Raw genomic sequence first — 25,969 nt, forward strand, 5'->3', positions numbered from 1 at the left:
AATATAGCTTGGAACCCAGGCTGCGAACTGACCTAGAAAGAAAACCATACAAAATGTACAAACATTTCTATTACTCATTGCAATCCTAAATTACACAGAATGAGTTCAAGTGAGCCAGGCAGTATTTTAAATGTCATTAGGTTTTTTAGTCCATTGGGGCACTTTAGAATTTCAAGGCAAATACAGAATCCTCAGGCCCAAATATTTTATAAGATATTGCTGTCAATTTTAGCCATTAAAAATATTTATTCTACACAGACATGTACCTATATATACCTAGCACCGTGAGAGCCTGCGTAGGAGATAATAAATAATAAAATAAAAAAGCCTATGCATGACCCACTTTTTCCAAGAACTTCATAATGTGAATAAAAGGCCAAACTCAACATATGAGGCTGTGTGAGGGCAACTGTACATCCAATATGGTCCCAGATACCCACGGGATAGCAGGGCTCAGTCCTCAACTCAGCTCTGTCTGCAGCTACTCTCTGGCTAAGAATTTATAGGTGTTTTTGCTTTGATGTCTATAGCTTACCTACCAACAGTATGATATAAATGCTCAGTTTATTAAACCCTAGGGGTAGTAAATATTTTACACTCCAAGGGTGATCAACTCATATCTAATCAGGAAGACCATCCCAAAGGCGATGGGAGCTATCCACTGATTAAGGTATGAATTAGTGAATGGCTTGAGTGGGTGGGTTTTCATTGGTGAAATTCAGGGCTTATTTATCAGGAAATTAAATGTGAGAGACACTGCCTGTGGGGTTTAAGGTTTGCTGGAGGCTGGAGGCCTTTCTAGGCCGCCTGTGTTCAAACAGAGAGTAGGAGTCTAGTGAAGCTCGCAGTCTGTAACACCCTTGGGCGTGTTGCCCGAAGCCAGATTCCAGGTCCTGGAGCCACCATTGGATTACCTGATTTCTGGTGCCTGATGTTGACTCCAAGGGTAACAGAACACTGTCTGGAATACAGTCGGGTCTGACGCAAGGATTTTTTTCCTGCAGGGTGGTGGGGGGAGAACCTAAAAGTTAGAGGACTGGGATTCCAAGTCTCCGAAACGGACTCATCTACTGTTTTGTGCCCACTTGCTGGTAAATGTGGTTCAAAAATATATATGTGGGGAATTTGGTCTGAGACTTGTTTTTAGTCCATCTCAGCAGGGATGATGTTGAAAAGTGGCTAATTCTCACCCACCTTCAGCTTTCCTGTGGCTGCTGTAACCTATATTTGATCTAATTTAGCTTGATTTTTAGATGCTAGAAGAACGATTTTAAAGTGAAGTGCAATTTTGGCTCCTGCTCACTGGTTATGTGGCTGACCATAGGTCCTCCGGGTTCTGTTTTACTTCCGTTAAACGAGAATGACAACACTTACCGCCCAGGGATACCATAGAAATTAAAAATAACTGTGTATATACCCCAGTTAGCTACACATTGTTAGTTTCCCTCCTCTGTGTTACTGTCCCATTACTGCCCATTTTCCTGTCGTAGAGGAAATACACAAATGTTTGCAGAACTGACATGAATAACCTCTTTGTACTGTCCAATTTTAGCGTCTTTGGACAGAACAAATTTGGAATTGTGGACTTGGCACTGACAATTAGCCCATCTTAAATCTGGATGCTTTTGAATCCCGAGAGAGGCTGGAGTTCTCTGGGCTCTCTACCTTCTCTTTTCTAGTACTGAGCATCCCTCATTACCCTTCTGGAACCAAATTCTGTTCCTTCACACTTCTTGGACGTTCCAAGAGCGACTGCTGCTTTGGCCTCTCTCTCAACATGACCTCAGTCACCTGCCTTCATACACTTAGGAAGAGGGTACGGTACTTAGTTAACCTTCATTTCCTGAAAAAGCCCTCTCTTTGCTAAGCAGTCAAAGCTGAGAAACCTCAGCAGGACGTTCTCAGCTGTGGCAGCCAGCCTCCCTGCTGGCCCCCAGTAGTCCTTGCCTCCCTGTCCATAACCAGCACTCCCTTCCCCCACGTGGTCCCCTCCCTACACTGAGCCAGGGCTGGTCTGTGTGACTAAAGGAAGATGGCAGCAATGGCAGAGGGTGGGTAAAGTCAAGGCTAGATTAGGAAGGGCAGGACGGCTTCTGGGATGCTCTTTCGGGTTGCTCACTCTGAGGGAAGCCAGCCGCTCCACTGTGAGGACACCAGTGGCGGGAAGCCCCTTGGAGATGCACCAACTTGAGCTACTTTGGCAGTGAGTGTGTGCTCTGAGCCCAGTCACGCCTCAGTGACTGAAGCCACAGCTGAGGGTCCGCTGCAAGGTGACAGATATCCTGAGCCAGCAAGGCCCCCCGGGAGCCACTCCCTACTCCTCACCCACAGAGATGGTCACAGACAGTGTTGACTGTCCTTGAAATCACTACTTTGGGGAGAACTTACTAGCAGCAATGGATAACCAAAACATTAAGAATGCGCTTCCTGATCTCCAAAGGCCTCCTGATGGAGAGAACACAGTGCAGGCAAAGTGTTTTAAAGAAGGAACTACTTGTTGCTTCACAGGTTACTCTTTTTGCCACTTTCTCTTTCTGAAATGTAAATGCTAACTGAGCTGTGAGGGAAGTGCTGCAGGCTAAATGTTTGTGTCCTAGGTTCTCAAGTTGAAGCCCTGACCCTGGCTGCCTTGGTATCTGGAGGTGGGGCCTTTGGAGGTGATTAGGTCTAGGTCAAGATTAGGTCTAGGTCTAGGTCAAGCCCTGAGCGTGAAGCTGCAGGAAAGGATTAGTGCCCTCAAGAAAGGAAGAGGCTGAGATCACTGTCCTGTCCTCTCTAGGGTAGGAAGCAAAGAAAGGCCATGTGAGCACAGAACCCAGGAGAGGACCCTCCCCAGGAATCTGACCAAGCTGGGATCCTACCTTGCACTTTCAGCCTCTAGAGCAACGAAAAAGAAATGCTTGTTGTTTAAGCCACCCGGTCTGTGGTAATTCGTTGTAGCAGCCCCAACTGAGATGGGAATGCGACCTGTACGTGCATATAATACACGGGTATGGGATTTCCGTATACTGGTAGAGGGAAACACAGAGAGCACAGAACCCTCTTTTTGGTCTCTACTATATGCAGAATGTTTGGAAGGTTTGTGCCCTCCCTCCCCACCCCTATAAATTCGTATGTTGAAACCTAAACCCCAGTGTGATGGTATTTGGAGGTGGGACCTCAGGGACCTCATGAATAGGATTAGCACCTTTGTTAGGCAGTTCCTGTAAGGCTCCCTTCCCCCTTCTGCCAGGTGGGGTCACAGGGAAAAGATGGTGGTCCATGAACCGGGGAGCAGACCTGTACCAGACACCAAATCTCCCAGATCTTAGACTTCTCAACCTCTAGAACTCTGAGAAATAATGTGTGTTCTTTATGAGCTACCCGGTGTATAGTGTTCTCTTACAGCAGCCCCAAAAGACTAAGACAGTCTTATGTGGAGACTGGTAAACTCTAAGAACTCTGCAAAGAATGGACTGTTCTTTGCGCCTGCTAGGCACTCAAGGGTAAAAGTATGCCGGTGAAGTCATTGATAGCAATTGTTTTATTACACAAATAAGACACAGTCACCGCAAAAGAATTAGAAAATCCAGAGGAAGCAAAAGTGTAATATGTACCATTCAAAGACAATCATCGTGGACTGTAGTCACCTCTAGCCTTTTTATCTACCTAAAATTATATCATGAATATTTGCCATATCAGAACATAGACATAAGCACTTTATAATTTTTAATAGATTAGAATCCTTAGAACTGGAAGCTCTGGACTTTTTTTTTACATTAGCCTATTAAAAGTCTTTGCCAACTTATCAATTTGTAGGCAAATAAGTACCCATTTCCTGCAACGAACAATGGCTATCACGGTTCCTTAAAATCGGATATTAATTTCTAGAAAGCCAAAATATAATGATCTGTTAGATTTGTCAACCAATATTTGCTAAGAATGTGAGGAAAGGATTTTAAATCTACGACACCTTGTGAATTGTTCATTCTGCTACATTGTGTCATGCCAGTCTTAATGTGTGTCTGGCCAGTGGAACTCACACGGGATTGTCCCACATGAGCTCCTGGTATGATTCAGGCCTGTGGGTGTCCAGACAGGGGACTCCTACCTCTGGAAGGTACTATGGTAAAACACGGGGGGTTGGGAGAAAAACATTACAACTCCTATTATTTATCTCATCTTTTAAAAATGTCTAATCAGTGTGTAACATTGTTTAAAAATATTAGCAGTTTATGTGTATTATACAAATGTACACATGTGCCAAACTTTTTACTGACAGACTACACGATCCAAATGCTGGAAAACACTGATTCAGATCACTGCTTCCCAAACTGGAATGTGTTCAAGAATCTCTCAGGCACCTTGTTAATATGCAAGTTCTGATTCTAAAGGTTTAGGGTTGGCCCCAAATACATTCTCTCTCTCTCTCTCTTTTTTTAAAAGATTTTATTGATTTATTTGACAGACAGAGATCACACTTAGGCAGAGAAGGAGGCAGAAAGAGAGGAGGAAGCAGGCTCCCTGCTGAGCAGAGAGCCTGATGTGGGGCTCGATCCTAGGACCCTGAGATCATGACCTGAGCTGAAGGCAGAGGCTTAACTTGCTGAGCCACCCAGGTGCCCCCCAAATTCTCTTTTCAACAAGCTCTCAAGTGATACCAATACTACTAGCCCACAGACTCACTCAAGAGGAACAAGGATTTGGATCATACTTCCTCTGATTTCTACAGTACCATGTGCTCATGTAATCAGAGATCTTATCATGAGGGCCCAGAGTCCCTACTCAAAAACTTTCTTTGAACGAATAATTAAAGGATAAATACAAATGACAGGACTGGACTCCAGCCACTGGTCTTATGTGTTCTCAGTCCTCAAATTCTGTTAGGGACTTAATGTTTGTGTCCCCTCTTAATTCACATGTTGAAGCCCTAACTTCTCCTCACCCAAGTTTGGCTCTACTTGGAGAAGGAGCTTCTAAAGAAGAAATTAAGGTTAAATGATGTCTCAGTGGTAGGGTTCCCATCTGACAGGATTAGTGCCCTGACGAGAAGAGACACCAGGGCACCCTTGCTCTATTCTCAGTGCACAAGCATTATGGCCACAGGAGGACAGAGAAACAGGATGGCTATCTACAAGCCAGGAGGAATAAGGCTTTCACTGAAAACTGAACCTCGCCAGGACCCATTTCCTTGGACTTTCTAGGCTCCAAAACTGTGAGAACACAAATTTCTATTAAAAAAAAAAAATTTATGTGTTTGTCACACAGAGCGAGCACACAAGCAGGAGGAGCGGCAGGCAGAGGGAGAAGCAGACTCCCCACGGAGCAGGGAGCCTGATGTGGGACTCGACCTCAGGAACCCGGGATCATGACCCGAGCCAAAGGCAGACGCTCAACCAACTGAGCCACCCAAGCATCCCCAAATTTCTACTGTTTAAGCCACCCAGTCTCTGATATTTTGTTCTGGAGGCCAAGCTGACTAATACAACCTCCGTGAACTTCCCCAGCGACGGGAGCAGACCGGTGGAGCCAGCTTTGGAGTCCGACTTTTCACATCAGGGGCTGCCTTGTGGTGAACAGGAGGCGCTTACTTAACCTCTCAGGGTCCTTGTGATCTTGGCTGTAAAACTCGAGATTCCTTTCAAAGAACTGTATCTGAAACCGGTGATTTTCTGGATCCACAGGGGACACTGGGGATAGGGAAAGGACATCTGGAAATGTGTGAGGGGATTGGTGTGTTAGTGTCTCAGTGACAGGACACTAACGGCATTTAATGCTAACATGTAACCAGACTGCAATGCTTGGGCTTGTCCATCACAACGGCGAATTCCCTTGTTCAAAATGCTGGTTGTGCCCCACTGAGGAAACAGGAAAAATTATAAAGGGACTCTGGCAGCTAAGAGATGCCAGTATTCACCTTCTTGACACTATCTGTAGTTATAGAAATAGCTCCTCTCACCTGTAAAAATTCCCAAGCCATTTTATAAATGAAACACAGTCTCACACCGTAATCGCCCGCGTCACGATACATCTCTCTCAGGAGGGCGGCAGGGGAAAGAGAGAGGGTTTTGAGCTCCATAGAACCTGCTATGGTGCCATGGGCCAAAGAGACACACAAGGAAGGATTTGTTGATAAAGCCTAGAATGATTGTTCAACTCATATGTTAAGAAGTGAGAGAGAAGAAAAATTTATGGTCACAGGTAAATTAGTTTTTCTTTTCCTGATAAACAATTAAAAAAATTTTTTTTATTTGGAGTCCTGTAATTCATCACTAATTAGAGCAGATAATTACACGTTCTTGGACCTCTGTGTGGTTAATATGTTGGTAAATACTGTATTTATTTGTGTATTTATTTTATTTATTTGTGTGTTTATTTTAAAGATTTATTTATTTGTGAGAGAAAGGGATGGAGAGGGAGAGAGAATCCTGAGCAGACTCCCTGCCAAGTGTGGAGCCAGACGTGGGGCTTGATCTCACCACCCCAAGATCATGAGCTGAGCCGAAATCAAGAGTCAGAAGCTCAACTGACTCAGCTACCCAGGCACTCCTACGATCTTTAGTTAAATATGTATTGGTAGAACATCAAGTAAGGACAATTTTGGTCTACTCCTGAATCTTACTAAAACTAAAATAATTTGAGGGCGCCTGGGTGACTCTGTTGGTTAACGGTCTGCCTTTAGCTCAGGTCGTGACCCCAGGGTCCTGGGATTGAGTCCGCAGTCAGGCTCCCCACTCAGCAGGGGAGCCTGCTTTCTCCCTCTCCCTCTGCCCCTCCCCCTGCTTGCACTCTTTTGCTGTGTCAAATAAACGAATAAAATCTCTATAAAATAAAAAAATCCTAAAATAATTATATATGTATGCTTACATACAGGTATCTCATTTACTAATACAACCCAGGGAGGTGACAGGAACAGCAGTCTGCAAGCCGGAGAGCAGGGGGACAGTGACCAGTCACTCAGTGGGCCTGAGAAAGCCGGACCAGAAACTGGAAGCGGGCCAGCTGTGCCCTCCCAGGTTATACTGCACGGTCCTCAAACGGCTCAGTGCTTGGTGGCAGCAGGTGCCTCAGGCAGAGGGAGGCCGAGGCCAGCACACTAGTCGTGGCTGAACTATGTTTAAGAAGCACTTCCTTCCCCAGATGTCCCCTGTTGACAACACCTACTCTGTGTCACAGGAGCCTGGAAGCTCATCGTGTGGTGGGGGCAAAACCAGAAGGTCTCTGAATTGGGGGATGTTCCAGGTAATACTAAGGGTGGGATACCAGGTACAGCTGGATTCTTCTAGTCTATTTTCCACCCTCATCTCCCAAACACTGGCAGACAGACTCTTACCCTCCTCTTACCTTGGAGGACTTTTCTTAGAGGATGTAATGGATCCATGAGGAAAGCCCTAAAGGTGCTGATACTAGAAGTTTCCCAACAGCTGGCTCAGCCAGATTGTTAGCAGCCACCATCAGTGAACCCTCCCTCCACCGCCTCGTCCCCTTCATGTTCAGAACTTCAATTTTTAGTTTTCTGCTCTTACATGTGAGCAGGACACCAATGATTATCAAACTGCTGGGGGAAACCAGAAACAAGCTAGAGGGATCAGGAACTATGGAGGAAAAAGAAAATTTCAAAAATTATTATTAAAAACCTTGCCCAGCCAGTTGGATGTCCAACTCCTGATTGCAGCTCAGGTCATGATCTCAGGTCCTGGGATGGAGTCCTGTGTCAGGCTCCGTGCTCAGCCGGGATTCCGCTTGGGATTCTCTCTCTCCCTCTCTACCCTTTCCCCCGCTTGCACCTCTCTCTCTCTCAAATAAAGAAATCAATCCTGGGAAATAACCTTATAGATATAAGAAAACACATTGTATCATGAAGCAAGAAAATGATGTTATAAAAAAAAGACAAAACAAAAGAACCTCTCAGAAATTAAAAACCTAAACACATACATGAAAACCTAGTCGAATTGATACAACACCTGATATAAAACTGATAGAACCATGGAACATCCTGAGAGACTATTTGGACGACCAGTAAATATTTTAGTATTGGATGGATAGTTAAGTATATAAAAAACATACACTCAAGAGAAACAAACATACAGAAATAAACAAGTAAAAAGAACATTATTAACTCTTGGGATAAGTAGTAGGAGAAAACAAATAGAGTTTAGCATATGCCCCATTTCTGAATGGCATATACAACTGACCTTTGAACAATACTGTGATTAGGTGCATTGGCCCCCTGTGCAGTTGAAAAATCCATGTATAACTTCTGACTTGCCCAAAATTTAATTAATAATAGGCTACTGTTGACTGAAAGCCTTACTGATTCAAACTTAGTTTTTTAACACATACATTGTATACTATATTCTTACAATAAAGCAGGCTAGAGAAAAGAAAATGTTACTAAGAAAATGAATGGGAAGAGAAAATACATTTACAGTAGTGTACTGTATCTGTCAAAAAAACCCGTGCATACAAGTAGACATGCATAATTCAAACTCCTGTTGTTCAAAGATCATCTGCATCATCAATGTAAACCTTGAATATTTTTCTTTTGTTTCTTTCTTTCTCTCTCCATCTTCCTTCCTTCCTTCCTCTCTCCCTTTTTAAAATCAGACTCCATGCCCAGCATGGAGTCCAGAGCAGGGCTTGAATTCACGACCCTGAGATCAAGACCTGAGCTGAAACTAGGAGTCCGACACTCAACTGACTGAGCCACCCAGGCACCCCAAAACCTTGAATATTTTTCTAATCAAAACCAATTTATATCTATATTGTGAGGCTGGAAACTGATTGTTCATGGTGTGAATAGTAAGAATAAAGAGCTAAGACTTCATCTTCCATAAGGGAATGTCAAGTACAGTGCCCCAGACTAAAAAAAATCAGGAGGTAGTAAAACTTGCTTGCCATTAAGGTATGTGGACATAATACCAGGCAAAGAGTTGAAAGTGGTTTCTTTGGGGAAGAGAAACTGAGGAGCAGGAGCACTGAGACCTGTTCTTTTTCTTGATAAACTGTAGAACTAGCAGGTGCTTTTACTGTACCCTACTGTATAACTTTGATGAAAAATTAAAAAAAATAATTTAAAGTATATAGAGAGTGAACATGTGAGTGATTTTTCAAAAATAACACCTACATGATTTTGGTAAATAATATTTTGGCTATTCATTTTCCTTTTTTTTTTTTTTTTTATCAACTGAAAGGCTTGCATTATGTAATTTCTGAGATCCCTTTACCTCTACATTTGCCTTTTTTCTTTGAACATGTTTCTGTACTTGTGAAAACAAACACACAGAGACCTGTGTTTGATGACCAACAGTGGAATTCCTCTGATTATTCTGATCATTAAAAATTAGTATGCACTGGGGTACCTGAGGGGCTCTGCCTTCAGCTCAGGTCATGATCTCAGGGTCCTGGGATCGAGCCCCACATCGGGCTCTCTGCTCAGCAGGGAGCCTGCTTCCTCCTCTCTCTCTGCCCCTCTGCCTACTTATGATCTCTATCTGTCAAATAAATAAAAATCTTTTAAAAAATTAGTATGCATTATCTATATATCTACGTAGATATGATCTGATCGTACCAAATGGAGAATAAAGTGGCACAACCATCTACCCGTTTGTCAAGAAACACGTGAGGCTGCATTTCTGTCTCTGCACAGGAGACACAGAAAGAGACTAAAGATCCCTGACACTTAGACTCTGGCCTGTGACGCATGCTGGTGCTGACCTGAAAGTTAATATTTATCCATCCTTGTGGGTTAAACTCAGCTTGAGAACTTGGTGGGGGAAGAAGAGAGGAAAGCCCTACAAATTCAGGAAGAGATTTATACTAAAATCAATGCTGATCTTAGTAGCATAGCCAAGTCACTCAAGTTTTGTCTGGCACATGCCAAGGAAGATCATAGCTAGGACTCGAAACAATACCAACATTAGTATGGGGAGGATGAGTAGAGAGCTCTGACTTAAAGAGAAAAATGAAGTCTGCCCAGCTTAAACGTTCTATTACTCCCTAGCCTTGGCAGATTCATCAGCGAATCTCTCTATGCCTTGGGTCCTTCATCCATAAATTGTGAATAGTAATACTATTCCATATGGTTGTTAGGATAGTTTTATGTTAACACCTGCAGAGCGTTTAAACAGAGCCTCAATATACTTCCTCTCTTTTTAAAATATTTTATTTATTTATTTGACAGAGAGAGAGAGAGAGAGATCACAAGTAGGAAGAGAGGCAGGCGGGGGTGGGGGGAAGCAGGCTCCCTGCTGAGCAGAAAGCCCAATGCAGAGCTCCATCCCATCATGACCTGGGCCAAAGGCAGAGGCTTTAACCCAGTGAGCCACCCAGGCGCCCCAATATACTTTCTCTTAAAAGAGACTGAAAGAACATAATGGATTGACAAGGGCCTTGGATTCATGGCATCCGCTCTCCCTCTTTTTTTAAGATACGTAACCTGGTCTTCAGAATAAAAGAGGACCCGAGAGGAGAGAATGTCCCACGACAAACTTGGTAAAGTCAATCTCCAAAAGTCAAGGAACATATTGTTCACTGACTATAATAATCCTGTTTGGTAAAATCTCAGTTTACTCATTTGCACTAACCTTTTGGATCTGACCATAAAGCTTTCCTTTTGTTCCCAGATGTACGTGGCACTCTGGATTCATGGACAAACTTGTGCTAGTGCCAAGTCAAGGAGTCCAATCTCTGCGTTAGGGACACCCTTTCATTCTTTTTTATTATCCCCGGTCTTCAATAATATTTCACACACAAAAAAGATGTCCAACCAATTTGTTGAATTAAACATGGAAAAATACCTTGGTGTGCCTCTCATAGTAAAAAATTACATAACTGTCCCTCATAGTTACTCACAATTCTTTCATCAGAGATTGCAGCCTATTTTTCTCATTCATTTTGTTTACACTGAATCTTGTATAGGCTAAACCACTATATTAAATGGAACATTACCATATCGTTGCATGGTGTGTATGATGTATATTAAGAAAACTAATGAAGAAGACTGTTATCCTAGGGAAGTGATACTCTTAAATGGTCGGCTATTTTTGCCTAAAAACTCCCAAAGAACTATAGCAAAAATCAGACATAAAATAATATGAGCCAAACATTTCTCCCCTCCCCCAAAATGAGATAATGGAATATATAAGAATTTAGTGTATAAAAAATACAGAATTTCGAATCCATGAATTTTATTTATTTACTTACTAAGGCGAGAACACTTAATATGAGATCTACCCTCCTAGCACATTTTTAAGAGAATAGCATAGAATTGTTAACAATAGCAGATCTCTAAAAGTTATTTATCTTGTAAAACTAAAAGTTTATACCAATCGAACAACAACTCCTGAATTTCCCCTACCCCCAGCCCTTCACAGCCACTAGTCCACTTTGTTTCTATGAATTGGACTTTGAATCTATGAATTAGATACCTTGTGTCAGGGTGATCACCCCATATTTGTCCTGTGACTGGCTTATTTCACTTAGCATAATGTTCTGCAGGCTCCTTCTTAATATGGCAGGACTTCCTTCTAAGGCAGAATAGGATTCAATGTACATCTAGGTTTTTTTTTTTTTTTTTAAATCCATTCATTCATCAAAGAACATTTAGGTAATTTCCACAGCTTGGTTATTGTGAAAAATACTACAAAGAACATGGGATGCAGATACCTCTCTGAGACCCTGATTTCAATTCTGTTGGGTTGTTTACCCAGAAGTGGGATTGCTGGATCACACAGCAGTTTTATTTTTAAGCTTTTGAGGAACCTCCGTACCATTTTCCATAGTGATTGCTCCATTTTACATTCCCAGCAAGTGGACACGATGCCAGTTTCTCTACATTCTCACCAACACTAGTTATATTTTGCTTTTTTCAAAAACAATCTAATCAGTGTGAAAGGACATCTTATTGTGGTTTTGATTTGCATTTCTCTGATGAACAGTAATGTTAAACATCCTTCCATATACCTGTGGCCATTTGTATATCTTTTCTGAAGAAATGGCCATTCAAGTCCTTTGCCTTTATTTATTTATAAAAGATTTTTATTTATTTGACAGAGAGAGACACAGCAAGAGAGGGGGCACACCAGGGGGATGGGGGAGAGGGATGTGGGGCTCGAGCCCAGGACCTTGGGATCATGACCTGAGCAGAAGGTAGACACTTAATGGCTGAGCCACCCAGGTGCCCCAGTCCTCTGCCATTTTTAAAAATCAATCAATCAATCAATTAATTAATTTGCTGTGAGTCCTAGGAATTCCTTATACATTTTGGATATCAACTCCTGATCAGATATATGGTTTGCAAATATTTTTTTTTTCCAGTCTGTATGTTGACTTTCCACTCAGTTGACTGTTTCCTTTTTCGTTTGCTGTAGTCCAATCTGTCTATTTTGCTTTTGTTGCTTGGGTTTTTGGTATCATATCCAAAAATTATTGCTAAGACCAGTGTTATCTTTTTGGACTTCTTCAGTTTCAGGTCTTATGTTTGTATCTGTATTTCAACTGGAGTTAACTTTTGTGTATGGTATAAGATAAGGGTCCAGTTTCATTCTTTTCCATATGGATATCCAGTTTTGCCAACACCATTTGCTGGAGAGACTATCCCTTCACCATTGTGCTTTTTTTTTTTTTTTTTTTTTTTAGATTTTATTTATTTATTAGAGAGAGAGCACAAGCAGGGGGAGTGGCAGAGGGAGAGGGAGAAGCAGGTTCCCAGTGAGCAGGGGGCCCAATGCAGGGCTCCATCTCAGGACCCTGGGATCATGACTTATGCCAATGGCAGACACTTGACTGACTGAGGCACCCCACCACTGTGTATTCTTAGCACCCTTGTCAAAGATATGTTGACCACATGCTATGGACTGAATGTCTGTGTCCCCCTAAAATTCACATGTTGAAATCTAATCCCCAATGTGATGATGGTATCTGGAACTGGGGCCTTTGGGAGGTGATTACATCATGAGTGAAGAGCCCTAATGAATGGGATTAGTACCTTTATAAAGTAGATTCCAGAAAGCTCCCTTGCCGCTCACACCACGTGCGCTCATAGCCAGAAAAGATTTATAAATCAGGAAGCAGGCTTTCGCTAGACACTGAACTGCTGATGCCTTCATCTTGGACTTTCCAGACTCCAGAACCATGGGGAAAAAGATTTCTTTATAAACCACCCAGACTATGGTACTCTGTTATAGTAGCCCTAATAGACTTAGACACCCTATATGCATGAGTTTATTTACGGGCTTTTCTGTTCCATTGGTCTGTATGTCTGTTTTTATGCTAGTACCACACTGGCTTAATTACTATAGCTTTGTGATATAAAATCTTATATATATACAAGATTTTATTTATTTGAAAGCGTGAGAGTAAGAGTGAGAGAGAGAGAGAGAGAGCAAGCACAAGCAGGTGGGGAGGAACAGAGGGAAAGGGAGAAACAGACTCCCCGATTACCAGGACTCTGGGATCATGACCTAAGACAAAAGCAGACACTTAACTGACTGAACCACCAAGGTGCCTGTGATATATTTTGATTTTAGGAATTGTGATGCCTACAGCACTGTTTCCCTTTTTCAAGATCACTCTTGATCACTTCTGGAACTTTTGTGGTTCCATATAAATTTTAGAATTGTTTTTCTTTCATTCTGTAAAAAAAAAAAAATGCTACTGGGATTTTGACAGGGACTGCATTGAATCTGTAATCACTCTGGGAATTAAGAACTTTTCAACCATAGTAATTATTCTGACCTATGAACATGGTATAACTTTCCATTTATTTGTATCTTCTTTAATTTCTTTCATCAATATTTTGTAGTTTTCAGTGTACAAGTCTTTCACTTCCTTGGTTAAGTTTATTCATCAGTATTTTATTATTTTGTTGCTGTTATAAGTGGAATTGTTTTCTTAATTACCTTTTTGGGTAGTTTGTTATTAGCATATAGAAACTGATTTTTATACATCGATTTTGTATCCTATAACTTTAGTGAATTAATTTATCAGTTCTAACAGGTTTTTTTGTTTGTCTGTTTGGTGGAATCTTTAGGCTTCTCTACATATAAAATCCTGTGAACTTTTATTATTGCTTCATAAATGGTGTTGGGACAATAGGCTATTAGGAAGAAGTTAGATCCTGAATTACATTATATGAGGACAGAAATTAAGGAGAGGAAAATACAAGTGATTATTTATCTAATTTAGGAATAAAGAGGACCTTTTCAGTTACTAAAGGTCTGGAAAAAAACACAAAGTAAGAGATTAATGGATTTATAGAAGAAGTAAACATTATCTGCCTTAAAAGACACCACTAGCAAAAATGCAAGACCAAAGGAAACAATATTTTGACACAGATAATAAAGGGTTACTATCCTTAAATGTAAAAGGATATTTAATTGGATATTTATTAAAGATTCCAATAAAAAATAACAAAGGATATAATTAATAAAAGACTAACAGAATAGTCAATAATATGAAAAATTATTTAAATACAGATAAAAATGCTTAATAAACTTGCTTAATAAACTGACTTTTTTTTTATATAACAGCCAGTGTTAAAGAGCCTTTAAAACATCAATAACTTCTGCTTCAAAACTTCAATTATTAGAATCTAACCAAAAAACATAATCAGAGACTCAAAGAGATGAACAAAGATCTCTGAAAAAGGTGTTCCACTTAGTTTTTATTTTTAATACTATAGGACATTTTGAACAATTTTGGTGCTCAAAAACAGAAGTATCTTTAAATAAATAATGGTATATTCATAAATTGGAAAAAAGAAAAGTAGTACTAGGTGAAAAAACCATTTATATATATATATATATACATACATATATACATACACATATATATATGTATGTATGTATATATACACATATATATGTATGTATGTGTGTATATATATATATATATATATATAATGTAATTTCAATTTCATTTTCACAAGTCTTAAATGTGAATATAAACATATATGTGAATAATCAGGAAGAATATACCCAAATGAAAACAAAAGTCCCATGGGGTAGATAGGATGAACTCATAATTTTTGTGCAAACTTTCTTTTTAACCATGAAATATCCTTATTGGCAGCCTCTACATAAAGGGAGCATGTATCAAATGATGCTGAATGAGAATATTCTTCTAAAACACATTTTGGAAAGAATTAATAAGCATGATTTTAAAAATACCTGTCTGTCACACAGATTCAGGCAATATCTTGGAATACTGGGAAAGCTGTGTTAAGTTCCCCCTCCACATGTCCTTTTTCAATTTCTTCTTTATTACTTTTCTTTGCTTGTATTTGAAGGAATTATTTGACATATTCAAAATCACAATTTTATTTTTTGTTTGACATTATACCCTTGATCAAAAATTGGAAGAATACTTATATTTTCTTTTTCCTTGAATGCATGTCTTCTGATATTAACATGCAGTCCCTAATTTCTTTTTTTGCATTAACCTTATCTTGTCTTTCCTCTCATTACTTATTTTCTCTGTCACATTCTGGGTGAACAGCAACTGACATTACTCCTTTCTGACTTAACCTAAAAGTCTCTGCCTTTTAATAAAGAAGATTAAGCCATTTACATTTATGGTATATGCTGAATCTCTCTTTTGTTATCTTATTTCACCATTTTCTTAATGCCTCCTATTTGTTTCCTGTATTTTCAGACTTCAGACTGCTTTGTTTTTAATTTTTTCCAGCATGTTGCAAAGTGTAAGATGTGTTTTATAAATCCTCAAGGGATAAAATATTCCCTTTTTATCCTCCTCTTTAAAAGGAGTTATTTGTGGGGTGCCTGGGTGGCTCAGTTCATTAAGCATCTGCCTTTGGCTCATGTCATAATCCTGGAGTCCTGGGATTGAGCCCCACCTCGGGCTTTCTGTTCAGTGTTGAGCCTGCTTCTCCCTCTCCCACTGCCTGCCACTCTGCCTACTCGTTCTCTCTTTCTGTCTCTGACAAATAAATAAAATCTTTTAAAAAAGTTATTTGCATAAATTGGTGCCCAAATGAAGTTCTAATGAGAGTTTTCAAGTGCAGCATTAACTGGGTGACTTTTGAGGATAAAGGCAGCACTTACATTAATCAGGAAAGGACAAGTGTCAATGGGAAGCATCTTATGTAAACAAGAATTGTGGTCACTCTATCTCTGGGTGACAGGAATAAGAAGATGCAGGCTTGGGGGTGAGTAGAAGATTTCACTTTCTTATATTCCTTATCTAAAGTGACATTAAAAGGTAGGTGTTCAGTTGGCAGTTGCATATGTTGGCCAAAAGCTTAGGAAAGAGCTGTGGACTTGATATTAAGATTTATAGTTATCAACAACACAGCTAATACATAGGGCCATGAGACTGAACAAGAAAATAGAGGCAGTAAGTATGTAAAGAAAAAAACTGATGCCCGAAGAACACTGCTTAATGTAAAAACCAACCAACCAACCAACCAACCAACCTAAAAACTAAGCAAAAACCCAAAAGAATCACAAAAAGATTCACAACTGCAGTCAGAAGAGTAGGAGGCAAAAAAAGAGAGCTGACTCTATTCCTTGCCATGTCTTCTCATAAGGCTTTCAGGATCTAGTGGTTTCTGACCCAGAAACAAAAACAGAACTGTCCCCATTCTGCAATGTGTTCAGATGAAACCTGCTAAGAAAATCTAGTATGCTCCAAGAGGAGATGTTGAGAAGAACCCAACTGGGTTTATAGGAACTGCACAGTATTTATGCTGTATCAAGGTCACTAGCATCTATCTTCCCATATCAAGCTGAAAACATTACCTCTATCTGGGCAGTTGGATAAGTCTTAACTGGGAAAATGGCTTTTTTTTTTTTTCCCCCTCTTTGTTTCTATAACTCTGTATTAGTAGGTTGGCTCAGTAATAAATATATGAGATCATTGGTTTGAAAATAATTAAAGAGAATTAAGTGTAGAAATGGAGAAGGTAAAGTGTCTTAGGGAGTAAGGATTTGCCAGTGTTGTTAAATGATATTCAAGGGTCAAGTAAGGAAAGGGCTGTATAGCCAAATCTCAGAGATACTGCACGTTTGCTTCCAGAACACCTCAGTAAAGTGAATTTTGCAATAAAGCAAGTCAAATGAATTTCTGGTTTCCCAGTGCATATAAAAGTTATGCTTACTCTATATGTAGCCTATTAAGTGTGCAATAGCATTATGTCTAAAAAAAAAAAATACTTTGACTAAGGAATACTTTATTGCTAAAAAATGCTAACCACTGGGGCACCTGGGTCGCTCAGTCAGTTTAGCATCCAACTCTTGATTTTGGCTCAGGTCATGATATTGAGGTTGTGGGATGGAGCCCCGCATTGGGCTCTGTGCTGGGCTTGGAGCCTGCCTGATTCTTTCTCTGTCCCTATCTGCTGCTCATTCTCACGTGTGAGCACGTACTCACGTACTCAATCTCTCTTAAAATAAATAAATAAATAAATAGAGGGCACCTGGGTGGCTCAGTGGGTTGAGCCTCTGCTTTCAGCTCAGGTCATGATCTCAGGGTCCTGGGATCGAGTTTCATATTGGGGGGTCTCTGCTCAGCGGGGAGGCTGCTTCCCCCCTCTCTCTTGCCTGCCTTTCTGCCTACCTGTGATCTCTCTCTCTGTCAAATAAATAAATAAATCTTTAAAAAAAAAATAAGAAAGAAAGAAAAACAATACTAACCATTACCTGAGCTTTCAGCAAGTCATAATCACTGGTCACAGAGTACCATAATAGATACAATGATAATAAAAAGTTTGAAAAATTGTGAGAATTGCCAAAATATGACACGGAGACATGAAGTAAGAAAATGATGTCAGAAAAATGGTGCCCAATAGACTCGCTCGACACAAGGTGGCCACAAACCTTCAGTTGGTAAAAACACAGTAAGGAGAAGGCCAGTAAAGCAAAGTGTACCTGTAAATGTAAGTGGTAACTTGGAGAAGGCAGGTTTTTTTTGCAATAGTGCATCTGGAAGGTAGATGGTTGTCCATTCACCAGTAGTAAGAAGGGAGGAAGAGGAAACACTAAGCATAACAACCCTCCGGGAAACCTGGGTGGCTCAAGTTCCATTAGGCGTCTGTCTCTGGTTTGGGTCCTGATCCCCAAGTCCTGGGATGGAGCCTTGCTTCCTTCCTGCTTAAGCGGAGTCTGCTTCTCCCTCTCCCTCTGCCCTTCCCCCAACCTGCTCATGCTCTTTCCCTCTCTCTCTTAAATAAATAAAATCTTAAAAAACATATTAAAAAAAAAAAAAAACAACACAACCCTCAGAAGGAACTGGGCCATGTGTAGAAGGTGAGACACAGGAAGAAGGAAGTAGGATTAAGGGGAGGGCTGCTTACGCTGGGAGAGCTTCCAAGTTATTTGGACATACTGGTAGGAGTGTTGAAAGAAAGGAGCTGAAGACAGAGCATAATGAAGAGCATAATGAAGATCCATCAGCAGGCGGGAGGGAAGAGCAAAGTATTAAGGAGCATAGGTGGGGGATGGGGGTGGAAGAAGAGGGACCTTTAGTTGCTCACTGTCTTCGTCTTTTGTGCCTTCCAGTTCTGCGGAGGCTAGACGGAGAGAAGGAACATCTCCCAGACTCTCTCGCAGGAAGGGCCCGTACAGACTTAAACTCAGACAATCCTCCACCAGATGGGAAAGTGGAAGGAAGTGAGGCGGAGGTTACACCAAGGCCACTTCTGCTTTTTCTGCCGGCATGTCCCTTGTGGACATGCTGGGCTCTTCTTCAGTCCTGTTCCAGTGTGCAAGTGCTTTGCTGCTCTCAGAAGGCAGAATGTTGGGCATTGGTTTTTTTTTTTTTTTTTGGCAAGGTGGATCTATCAGAGATGGTGGGACAGCTCAGTGGCTAATACCCACTAAGGTAGTGTTCCTGGGGCCAAGCGTTCCACCATTCCTTCCCCATCCCCCTCTTTTTTGACTGTGTAAAAGGAAGCGGAGTCCTGGAAGAGATGGTTCTGCGGTGGCGCTCTTAGTGTTCCTGGGCTTGCTGGTCCGGCCCTTCCAAGGATATTGTAGTAAGCATCCCATTCCCTGTATTGAGCTCATTTCGCTTGAAACCGCTAATGGAATTTCTGTTTTCTGCAAGTCAACTCTGGCAGCAAGGGACATCTATTCTTGTTTGAAGAGGGAAGAAAAATCAGGGGTGTAGATGGGATAAATTCATTTCTTTGGTGATGGTCATCTCATCAAATGCAGGTGTTTTTAAGCTGGAGCATGCAGTGCCCCAGGGGGTTCATGGATAGAATTCAGGGCATCTGTGAACTTAAATGAGAAAAAGTCGCATCTCCTCTTCACTAACCACTAACTGAAATTTGGCATTTTCTTCAGTTCTGAAGGTAGTCATCAAACTACAGCATCATCAGTAGTTCCCATGACTTTGTCTCTAATAGAAATAACAGATATTTGCATATTACATTCAAAGCTGCTGTAGATTTCAAAATACTGTTTATCCTCATAACTATCGTAGTTATTAGACTTGCTACTACATCTTGTTCTTTAATGTATTTAGAAAGAAGCACATATTAGTATATGATAAGTTTTTAAACTCGGTAACTCTATTTCTGTCGCAATCTTCTGTATTTTATTTTATGCACTTAAAAAAATTATTCTGAGAAGGGGTCCATAGGCTTCAACAGACTGCTAAAACAGTCCATGGCAGAAAACATGTTAAGAAGCCTGTTTTAATGTCTTCTATTTTCCCTGTAAAGCAGGGTTTCTAAACTTCAGCACTATTGACTTTTTAGGATGGCTAATTCTTCCTTGCAGGGAACAGTCTTTTGCATTGTAGGATGTTCAACAGCCCTGTCCCTCTATATGCTAGCAGCGTCCATCCTGACTACAGGACAATCAAAGGTGTTGTCACTTGGGGGTGGGGGCAAAAGGGACCGTGGCTAAGCTCCGGTAACATGAAGTAGTGCTAAGAGGGAAGGAGGGAAGGTGACCAGCTCTGAGATCTGATCAGGGAGATTTAAAATGGATACAACAGAAGATGACAGAGAGATATGACAAAAGAAACATGTCATTGAGCAATGCTGTGGGACCAGCAGAATTCCCTGAGGTTTTCTCTGCTTGACATACATGATGAATAATATCCGAATGATGGAGAGTCTACCATCAACAGTATTTGTGCAGTAGAGGCTACTTAAAAATGAGACTTACCTGCGATCCAAAGAACTGTTTCTCCCACCAATGTCCCCTCTACCAACATGTCTTAACACAATGGTTGGGATATATACCGTCTTCAAGCAAAAGGATAATGAGAACACTTTGAGTCTAAAAACAACTGTTGTTGCCCCTTTTTCTGCTCTGTATATGGAAAAGAATATTCTGGACTTGAATGTATTGGTAATTGCTATTCTGAGAAAATCTGAGCCCAGGAGGCATGGATATGAAGGCTATGGAACAACCTTATGATTCAGCAATTTGACTCCTAGGTATTTACCCAAGAGAAAGGAAAACATATATATCCATGTAAAGACTTGTCCCAGAGTGTTGACAACTGCTTCATTCATAACAGCCCCAGCCTGGAAATGATTCCAATGTCTATCAACAGTATAACACACTGAAATACTATAAATGAAGTACTACTGAGCAATAAGAAAGAATATGCAGCGCCATGAATGAAACTCGAAAACATGCTGAGTAAAAGCAGCCTTACACGAAAGAGGACGTATGGATTGTAGGATTCATTTATGCGCAGTTCTGAACAAACTAATCTCTGGCGATAAAAAAAAAAATATATCAGAATAGTATCTGACTCGATGCAGGTGGGGGCAAGGATTGATTGAGGGGACGGGGGGATTTTCCTGGGGCGACATTAACGTTCTCCGTATATCCTGATGGGGATCTGTGGTACACGGTTGCATGCAGCTGCCCAAACTCACAAATGTCACACTCAGACTTGTGTATTTCACTGTATGCAAATGATACTAGAGGAAGAGGTCGGGAAGGGGGGTGGGGAGGAGAACCATAAAGAAAAACTGAACTCATTGTTCATGAGATACACGCTGAAATGTTTGAAATGAACTGATGTCTATACTACTCTGAAAAAGTTCAAACAATGCAGTTAAAAAAAATGGGTTGATGGATAGTGCGCTGGTTGGTAGGTGATTAAGATGGAAAATGTTAACTGCAGATTCTAGATGGTTTGTGTGGTTCATGTGCCATTCTTCCAACTTCCCTGCAGCTTGAAAAAATGGAAAATCCAGAACGTGTGGAGGTGAATCTCTTTTTGCATTTCGAAGTACTTTGTTCATCCTTGAGCACAGAAGGCTACTTCAACACCAGCAAAGCATTTCATCAGGTTCTTGTCCTATGTTAACAAATGGGTCCTAAAATGCCACACGCATCTGTTCCATCCAGGGACAACCAGTGTGTCCACCACAGCCAGGATTTCTTGATCACAGGAGCTCGTCCCAGGCGCTGCGCTAATTACTTTACATGTTCTTGTCACATAGAGAAATTAGTGGCTTTTTTGATCATCTAACAAAAAGCTCTGGGCTGAGTCACGTCTCAGAAGTTCCAGACAGCCATGGACTACAACAAGCAGATGTCCAACAGGAAGAGAACATCTGTGATGGTAGGTATTTTTAGGAGAATGTATTATTCAAATGTGTTGTGAAGCTATGGCACTGCATGTGTGTGTGCGTGTGTGTGTCTGGGTGCAGTGGGAGAAGGAAAATATATTTTAGAAAGAAGATACACTCCGTAAGTCATAAAAAGGAACAGTAACTTGAATCCAATTTCTACAAAGAAATAAACCTGATTCCTTTTCTCTTTTCTCTGAAGCTCGTTTCCAATGTTTCCAGTGCCGCAGGATCCTGTCACCTGGCCGAGCGGTGGGGAACAAAGGCTGCCTGGATTTGGCACCTCCAGCCCTTCTGTGGCTTTCCCTTCTCAATAAACCTTTGACAAAGGTCCGGTGTTTGAAAGGCTGGCTTTTTCCTTGTTGGGTCTAAGCGTTTCTTGCTCAGCAGAGCGATTCATTGTCTCTGAGCGTCAATAAATAAGTGGTTTCACTGAAGCTTTTTGGAATCTCTTTCCCTACAGGCTGCCTGGGATGGCTTTGGTTTGTGTGAAACTAGTAAATAAACAATGTAACTACCAGGCTGCCCCGACCCACCACTGCAGGCACCTGCAGAGCCACGCATGCACACATGGGAGAAGAGAGCAGGGATACAGTATCTCCACCTCAAACCAGTTGTCAGAGCCTTTGAACTTCAACGGAGACTGACAAAATGCCAAGGCACTAATGTGATCGCAGCGGGATTGTAACTAGGGAGATTTTAGGAGCACTGGCACAGCTGGGATAGGACTAGCAAGAATCTATGAATTAGGTAAATAGCTACTAGGAACAAAGCAGGAAGCCAGCCTTGAAGAAAGACACATCAGTCTCTCTGTGAACTTTATTCTGAGCTATGGCTATAAGTCATAGTCAGAACTGATCCGTGAAATGGTGCCCATTAGTACTGGCTACGTATAAGGGGAATGTACCAGAACTGGACTAGCTAGAGCAGCCCCATGGCAAACAACTTCAGGGAAATCTGTTCTTTTTTTTTTTTTTAAAGATTTTATTTATTTGTCAGAGAGAGGGAGCACGAGCAGGGGGAGAAGCAAAGGGAGAGAGAAAGGGAGAAGCAGACTCTCCGCTTAGCAGGGAACACAATGTGGGTCTCAATCTGAGGCCCCTGGGATCATGACCTGAGCCAAGGAAGACACTTAACTGGCTGAGCCACCCAGACGCCCCTCATTTTTCCCCCCAAGGATCCTCTAGTGCCGGAGAGGAGAGAATGGTGGTTTTTTGTAAAGCCAGGCCAAACCATCTATTCTTGTCAAGTACTCTATTCTTGACTGACGTGTAAGCCAAGTGTCTTCTGCCTGTCTTGTTGGAATAACACGAGGGATGCATTTTAGACAAAAACTCAGTCAGTGATATCCAGGTTCCAGAAAGCAGCAGACAGACTCTGAGACTTCAGAGGACTGAGCGGGAAAAGGAATTATGGCCCATTCCCTAACACAAATTGTCTATAGTCAGCAAATAAGCAGGCAGTTTTCATTGGCTTGTGATTCATCTGGGACTTAATTCGAATAAAGATGATGTGATGACATTTAAAAGCATGGATGAAACTAGGTACACAGGAAAACCGAATGACTTTGGTGGAAAATATGGAATATAACATAGTATATGAGATAATAAAATATAAACTTCTTGGCTGGATCTTCTGAGTGGCTGATCCAATACGGCTGTGCCATACCAGTGTGATAGGAGGAAAGAGGGGGCTGCCTTATTTTTATAGGGACAGAGTGTCCTGGCTGTTTTTTGTTTTTTAAAAGACAGAATCATCTATTGGCATTGTCATCTCAGCCATTCTCTCCGAGGAAAGAGAAAAGCTGAATGACCTGCTTTCTGGGCAGAGAGGGGGCATCTCACAAACCTCTTGTCCCCACCCCGCACCCACCAAACAGGAGGCCTGCCCTCACGGACGCTGCACTCCGGGTTGCAGGCACAGTGCGGCCCAGCAGATGGCTGTTCACCTCTCTTGGGTACTCTGTGTCCTCAAGGTGAAATGTTGGTCTCACCCAGTTAGACAAAAAATCCAGAAACCTCCACTAATATTTATGTCTTTGGGATCTGGGAACGGGGCCGATCAGCGGAGTACTGAATATTGCCTTTTTCTTACCTTTTTTTTTTTTTTTTTTAAACAGAATTACTACCAGGCCAGAGTAACAACAATCCTGCCAGTGTGAGGACTGGGGGACTGCAGATGATGGAAACCTTGCAGGATTCTTCGGGACACAGGAACATAGGACTCTGGATATGGTTTGGGCTCTGGAGTCCCAAGGGTGGTGCAACCTTTAGGAGAGAACTCTATGCCTCTGGGGCTGGTCAGGGCTCAGGTGGCTCCCCACCCTGCCCCCCAACCAATTCATATGTTAAAGTTACAACCCTCAGTACCTCAGACCTTCACTGCAGACCACACTCAGAAAGAAGACCTTTAAAGAGGTAATCGGGCAGGGGCGCTTGGGTGGCTCAGTTGGCTAAGCGACTGACTTTGGCTCAGGTCATGATCCCGGAGTCCTGGGATCAAATTCCAAGTCAGGCTCCCAGCTCCATGGGGAGTCTGCTTCTCCCTCTGACCTCCCCTCTCATGCTCTCTCTCACACTCTCTCAAATAAATAAAATCTTAAAAAAAAAAAAAAAAAGAGGTAATAGGGCAAAATGAGCTGCTTTGGGTGGTCCCCAGTCTAGTCTGGGGCACGCAGCAGGTGGAAGTGACGTGCACGTGCAGAGGTCACGAGCATACCTGCCTGCAAGCCCAGAAGAGAGGCCTCGCGAGAAGCAGAGAGGCCATCACCTTCCTCTCAGACTTCCGGCCTCCAGAACTGTGGGAAAATCAACCTCTGTTGCTGAAGCTACGTGGTGTGTGGTGTTTTGTTAGGGCAGCCCAAGCGGTCTAATGCAGGGGTTTCAAAAAACAAAACAGCAACAACAAAACAAAACAAGAACAATGCAAAAAATATTTGGAACTGTTCAAAGTAAAAAGCCCACAGAGGCTAACTCAGAGTTCCCAGGAAGTTCAGTAACTGTCAGCAGAAAAAGAGTGGGAGATGCCAGGCCCAGATGAATTGGGGACCTGCTGGCTTAGTTAGCCAGCTTGGTTTGCTACAGGACTTCTCAGAGTCTTTAATGGGCTGATTCACACAGGAGCATGATTCCTACGATTTGTGTGTCATCTCTGACACCTGTCTTTCCCTCACATTTCCACTCCAACACCAATTCCTGATGACGATCTTTGAAATACTTCTTGAACTCATTCACGTCTTTCTACAGAACTGCCACTGAGACCCAGGCCAAACTTCCCACATTTCTTGCTTAGTGCGCTGCAAAACCTTCCTGACGGGTGTGCCCTCACCGGAGGGTACTTTCCAACCTGCCCTGCAGAAACACCACCAGGACAGTCTTTGCCAATCACAGGTTGGGTCATGCCAGCACCCTGACCCTGATGGTTTTAAAGTCATTTTGGTGGCTTCCCACTGATCCTAAGACAAGAAGACAAAATTCCTACTCCTATTTTCAAGCTTATCTTGAACCATCTCCTGCCCCAGGTCCTATCGTCACAGGTCTTCTTTTAGACCCACATTATCATTTTGCTCCTGCTGTACTTTCTTCCTGGTTAATACCCTTTACTTCCTCAAGAAGCTTCTTTCACGTCCCTTCCTTACTGGGTCAAATCCCTCCACTACTGATTCACACTGCACTTACTACTACTGAAAGTTTACATTTACTGATTATCTGGTTAATAGCTGAATCTCCCTCTTCTAGACTACAGTCTCTGAGTTTGTAGAACATCTTATGTGAAACAGCTAGTTAAATTATTGAAGGTCTGGGAAGAAAACATCTGAGACATAACATGAAGAACTTTTATGAAGAAAAAAGTGAGCAGGGTTAGAGAGAAAAGTTTGGGGTCCTTAGAAACATGCAGTTGGGGTCCCTGGGTGGCTCAGTTGGTGAAGGGTCCAACTCTTGATTCTGGCTCAGGTCATGATCTCAGGGTTGTGGGATCAAGCCCCCACAACGGATGGGCCCCAGCTGGACGTGGAGTCAGCTTGAAAGTCTCTCTCTCCCTCTCCTTCTGCCCCTCTCCCTTGCTCATGAATATGCGCACGCGCTCTCTCTCTCTCTCTCTCTAAATAGAATCTTAAAAAAAGAAAAAAGAAATATACATTTATTTGCATTTAGTGTTCTTTGAAATAAACGCCCCATTTGAGAAGTTGAATATACAGAGAATAGGATACTGGATAAGTTCTGGAGATACATACGGGTGTGTAACCTTTTTTTTTTTTTTTTTTAATAACAGAAGATCTGTATTTAGAACATGCACATATCATCTAATTAAACCAAATATTTGTATCCAGAACTCTTGCATTCAATAAGATGAAGAAGTCAATTTAAAAAAATGGGCAAGGTCTTACACAGACGCTTCCCAACTGATGTAGATCAGCTATGAACA

The 25,969-nt window shown here is 41.7% G+C and overlaps 1 protein-coding gene and 1 long non-coding RNA gene across 4 annotated transcripts in view; one reads left to right on the forward strand and one right to left on the reverse strand.

The window, feature by feature from the left end:
* The window catches only part of PGCKA1 (PDCD10 and GCKIII kinases associated 1), an 87,730-nt gene that overhangs the window by 38,327 nt on the left and 23,434 nt on the right, over window positions 1–25,969 (reverse strand). The gene's annotated exons all lie outside the window — the stretch shown is intronic.
* LOC309863794 lies at window positions 17,647–21,981 on the forward strand. Its single transcript, XR_014311264.1, has 3 exons — window positions 17,647–18,973; window positions 21,416–21,537; window positions 21,747–21,981. It is a non-coding gene; the product is annotated as an uncharacterized lncRNA (long non-coding RNA).

This window comes from Mustela nivalis (assembly GCF_964662115.1).
Source record: "Mustela nivalis genome assembly, chromosome: 4".
Classification (NCBI taxonomy): Eukaryota; Metazoa; Chordata; class Mammalia; order Carnivora; family Mustelidae; genus Mustela; species Mustela nivalis.